At 45.2% G+C, this 5,644-nt stretch overlaps 1 pseudogene; it reads right to left on the bottom strand.

Annotated features, from left to right (window-relative positions):
- Positions 1 to 3,056: 3,056 nt before the first annotated feature.
- On the bottom strand, positions 3,057 to 4,084 carry LOC136503577 (probable receptor-like protein kinase At5g20050; annotated as a pseudogene).
- Positions 4,085 to 5,644: the final 1,560 nt, after the last annotated feature.

The following is a 5,644-nucleotide window of genomic DNA, read 5'->3' as shown; positions in this document are numbered from 1 at the left end:
GTCAACACTCAAGAGGTGGCAGCCAGCCAAATGATCAAATAAAGTTGAAACATATCTCTAAGGTAAAAAAAAGAAGTAACCGAAGGACAATAGTTCCCACCTGAATATGATTCTACAGATACCGGCAATAATGTCGGGAATGGAAGATTATAAAACGGGGCAAACTTGAGTGGTACATAATAGAGGTGAGATAAAAACTTAGTCAAGTAGGCCCACTAGCTAGCTATACGGTTGTTCCCTACGTCAAGGGGTTAACTGCCTTGAGGCACAGGACATGTTAGCATTGACAGAATAGTGAGTGGTGGCATGTGCTCTCTCGTACGTGGGCCCACTCTATGGAAAAGCTACGAAAATCACGATCATGGAAACTGCGAGAAAATTATGTTATGCTGAATCACTACCGGAAACCGGTGATTTGCCGAGTGCCGGAGGCTTTGCCGAGTGTATTTTATCGGGCACTCGGCAAAGACCGTGTTTGCCGAGTGCCAAATAAAATACACTCGGCAAACAAAAACACACGGCAAAATACGTCTTTGCCGAGTGTTTTTTCTGGCACTCGGCAAAGATGTATTTTGCCGAGTGCCTATGTTTTGGCACTCGGCAAATAGGCTTTTTGCCGTGTGCATTTTTTTGGCCCTCGGCAAATCAGTTTTTCGAAGCAGATTTTGAGGCCCTAAATGAATTCAAATGAATAACTTTTCAACTACAAAGTTATATAACTTCTCAAGATCTACAAAGTTTATTTTGGTCATTTCTTCATTTGACAAAGCGACAATAACGTTGTTTATAAAATCTACATCTCTCATATTAGTTTCATGAAAGTAGAAGACAGATATATAAGATTTGTGAATAATGTTATTACCACTATGTCGGATGAACAAATGACCAAAATAAACTTTGTAGATCTTGATAAGTTATGAAATTTTGTAGTTGGCAACATTTTGATTTGAAATCATCTTGTCATGCAAAAACGACGTTTGAATTTGAAAATTTTAAAATTTGAATTTTTCAAATGACCTCGGATGGAAAAACTTCCTAAATGAAAATTGTAGATCTCCAAAAGTTATGAAACTATGTAGTTGACAACTTTTTGATTTGAAATCATCTTATCATGCAAAACTACGTTTGAATCTCTCAAACTTAAAATTCAAATTTTTCAAACGACCTCGGATGGAAAAACTTACTAAATGAAAATTGTAGATCTCAAAAAGTTATGAAACTTTGTAGTTGACCACTTTTTGATTTGAATTGATTTAGGGCCTCAAACAAGCAATTTACTCTAAGTTTGCCGAGTGCCTTTTTTCAGCCACTCGGCAAAGCCGTATTTTGCCGAGTGCCTTTGTTTTGGCACTCGGCAAAGAGGCATTTTGCCATGTGCCTATGTTTTGGCCCTCGGCAAATAGGCATTTTGCCGTGTGCATTTTTTTTGGCCCTCGGCAAATCAGTTTTTCGAATCAATTTTTGAGGCCCTAAATGAATTCAAATGAAAAACTTTTCAACTACAAAGTTGTATAACTTCTCAAGATCTACAAAGTTTATTTTGGTCATTTCTTCATTTGACAAAGCGACAATAACGTTGTTCATAAAATATATATCTCTCATATTTGTTTCATGAAAGTAGAAGACAGATATATATGATTTGTGAACAATGTTACTATCACTATGTCGGATGAACAAATGACCAAAATAAACTCTGTAGATCTCGAAAAGTTATGAAACATTGTAGTTGGCAACTTTTTGATTTGAAAACATCTTGTCATGCAAAACTGCGTTTGAATTTTTAAATTTTAAAATTCAAATTTTGTAAACGACCTCGAATGGAAAAACTTCCTAAACTAAAAGTGTAGATCTCAAAAAGTTATGAAACTTTGTAGTTCACAACTTTTTTATTTGAATTCGTTTAGGGCCTCAAACAAACAATTTACACTCGGTTTAGTATAATATATTGGGAACTAAAACGGAATCCAGACATAAGTGACAGTGTGGTGTAGTGGTAGAGGAGGTTTGTGCGCAGCGGGAGGTCTCGAGTTCGAATCCCGTCGGCCACGTAGCCGTGAAATTTACGCGAAAAAAGCCGGAGATGGATGGGCGCTGACCGGTGGGGGCCTCCACCAATTAAAAAAAATTCCATTTTTTTTTGGTAAAAATTCCCATTTTTTCGGGTTTTTTTTCGATTCCAACTTTGCCGAGTGCCCGACAAAAGACACTCGGCAAAGACGTCTTTGCCGACTCATTTTTTACCGAGTGGTCTTTGCCGAGTGCAGCACTCGGCAAAGCCTTTGCCGAGTGCAAATTGGGCTTTGCCGAGTGCCCCTGGCACTCGGCAAATTCACTGAGTCCGGTAGTGAATATGGTATGTCGATAAGTATATTGTACAAAAGAAAAGTTCAAGTGATATTTTAGGAGACACGATGTGCAGCTGGCAGTCATCCGGACATCTCGGTAACGTTTATATGCCTACTTGGCCTGTCTCATCTCAGTCATGATGAAGACTCATATATCAGTATTCATGTGTTCTTTGTTTTTTTAGATAATGGTTCATGTGTTCTTTGTAATGTGAATCACACACGTTACAATTGGCTAGGAGCTTGCCTTCTCCGACCTCACGATCAAAACACAGCACATATTGAGGGTTGTGCCTTGAGCACCTTTTGAACTCGGCAATGTAAGCTGGTTTCCCAGCAAAACTCAATTTGCTTTTCTATAATAATGTGGGACCATGGTCTTTGGTCTAAATAAAACACATCACATATAGCGAAAGGGCCTGTGATGCCACCACTGCACAGTAGATAGAAACTAGAGCAAATTTAGAAAATATGACTGCAGACCCTGAATGCACAACATCGTCGTTAAATTCTTGAAAATTCGCCAATGTAAACCCTCTGAGGCTATGAGCAAATTCAGAAAACATGACTACTTCGTTTGATAATTTACAAATGGTTTTAAATTTGGAATAGGAAACCCTATGATCAATTGTGCACATATAACTACACAAACTGATAAAATACTTGGAGAAGAACATCTGAAGTGGAGCGACCCCAGCCCATCCACTCGCGTCACCCACTGTGCATGTCGATGACGGAGTGCTCCGAAATCGAATGTGGCTCTGCTAAATTTACAGTAGAAGATGATGTACGACGGGCCTTCGGCGGGAGATTGACAGCAACCCGGCCTTCGAGCATATCCACCACATTTTGCATGGTGGGCCTCATGTCCCGCTCGTGCTGGATGCAGCAGAGTGCCACCTTCACCACCGTCTTCACCGCCTCCACATCGTCTACAGTCACCACCATGGCTACGTCCACCAATTCCATGTGCTCGCCTTGCGCCATCTTCTCCCGCAAGTTCCGCGCGAGGTTTGGGTCCGGCGTCACCCATGACGAGGGATCGGAGTTCCGGCGCCCGCTGATGGGCTCGAGAAGGGTCATGCCGTAGCTGAACGCATCTGACCTGTCCGATACCGCATTGACGAGCATCTCTGGCGCCATGTAGCCGAATGTGCCCCTCCCGCGGGTGTTGATGACACTGGTCAGGTCCCGGGTTATGGACATGGAGATGCCAAAGTTGGAGACGTACGCAACGCACAGAGGTCACCGTCGAGGAGGATGTTGCCCGGCTTGATATCGAGGTGCAGGATCTGCCGGCGGCACTCGTTGTGGAGGTACGCGAGCGCCCTGGCCACATCGACGGCGATGCAGCACCTCTTGGGCCACGTCAGGAGGCGCCTCTGCTCCTCGCTGCCGTGGAAGGGCCACCTGTCCAGCGAGCCGTTCTCGTAGAATGGGTAGACCAGGTAAAGGCCGCCCCCGCGCTGGAAGCAGTAGCCGAGGAGGCGCACAAGGCTGCGCTGGTGCACGTTGCCGATGATGGAGACCTCTCTTTTGAATTCTTTCTCACTGGCCACGATGCGTCCACCGTGGATGTTGATCCTCTTGATGGCGACGGGTGTGTCGTCGTCGAGGTGCCCTCGGAAGACCTGGGCGGAGCTGCCTTGCCCTATCATGCTTCCGAAGTCTTGCGTCATGGCTTGTATTTCATCGCTTGAGAATTCCTTGGGGGGGGGGGGGGGGGGGGGGGGGCGCATTCTATGCAATACAGGGTCTGTTGGAGTTCAAACACTGCTTCGTCTTGCGGCGCCGGTTGGCGGGGCGGTGCCATGGCAGCATCAGGAGCGTGAAGAAGGCGTCGTCGGAGCCAGGGATAAAGCTTCAAGAGACAGTACGAGGATATAGCCACCATACTAGCCCAGAAAATGAGGGAGGGCCGAAGATCGATGTTGTCAAATGAGGATAGGAGGAAGACAAGGAGAACAAGCATAAGAAATCCAGCGGAGATAGCCTTCTCCTTCGGACCAGAGGCTTTGCAAACGTGTAGACAACCAACGAAGTTGTAGGATACTAATTGAACGACTACCCATACTGCAATGTCTTGGTAATCTCGAATAACATAGGTAATTATGATCACAAACAATAGGATTGCCACGATTGCACCATGTAAGATGGTTCTCACAATCTTTTTCATCCAACAGTAGTGCAGGATAATGAAGTGATGAAACTTCTAGACGCAATAGGAGGATATTGCCACGATATTGGTCCCGGAAACAAAGTGTCGGTGTTTCGAACAAACACCGGCTAGTAAATTTGTAATCGTTACGCGTTAGGCTCGGATGGTGTACTAAAGGACACAAGGTTTATACTGGTTCAGGCAGAATGTCCCTATGTCCAGTTTGCCGCTGCTCATGTTATTAGTACCGAAAAAGGTTTATAGTAGGGGGTACAAACGGTCGAGAGAGGGACTGGTCTCAAGTCTCTGATGGAAAGGTCGAAAGGATGCCAAGAGCTCGGTTGCTGCTTAGCTGCATGTTGTCTGTGGAATTGATCTCTCGTCTTGCGTATATCAAAACGATCCGTCCCTTTAGTGGGGTGCCCTGCCCTCCCTTTTATAGACCAAGGGGAGAGCAGGGGTTACAGATGGGAGAAAGAGAAAAAAACCCAAGGTAGAGAAGGTTCTTCGAGGAAGCCGGGTCTTCCTTTTCCCCTGTGCCTGCCCTGCTAACATGGTAGTGTCGACACAGAATTTTCGTTTCCGTGCCGATGACACACGCAGCAAGCCGGAAGGGTCCGCTCGATGGAGCAGATCCGCCTAGCTTCAGCAACACATTTAGCAAAATCTTAGTTGCACATCTAGATAGATTACTTTTTTGCATAGGTTTTGTTCAGTTAAATTAGAGACCATAGTTTAGAGTACAAGTTTTAGAAAGCATAACCGAAACCCTAATAAATACCAATAGGATCTTTAATATTAGGTATAGGTAGGAAAGAGGCCATCATGTCGTCGACGCTCGCGTCACCGTTGGGTGGCCGCAGCTCCACCATGCCGCTCCGGTGGCCGGCCTGCCCTCTCTCTTCCTCCCCACTGGTGATGCCCCCTCTGCTTCTCCCTGGTATGCCCCCCTTCTCTGCTTTGGCGGTGGGCTCTGCCTTTGCCACCTTCATCCGAGGCAAATATGGCAACTCTATGGCTGCAGACCCTCAATCTGAAGATGAGTTCTCGTTGCTGGTTGCATTTGGAAGGTGCCACTTTTGCTAGGATGTTCCTTTTGTTGCCGACACTATCTTCTCGCTCTTGGGGACTTCTTCATATT

The sequence above is a fragment of the Miscanthus floridulus genome, chromosome 14 (genome assembly GCF_019320115.1).
Source record: "Miscanthus floridulus cultivar M001 chromosome 14, ASM1932011v1, whole genome shotgun sequence".
Lineage (NCBI taxonomy): Eukaryota > Viridiplantae > Streptophyta > Magnoliopsida > Poales > Poaceae > Miscanthus > Miscanthus floridulus.
Note: the sequence above shows the minus strand (reverse complement) of the source record. Positions and strands in the feature narration are given on the sequence as shown.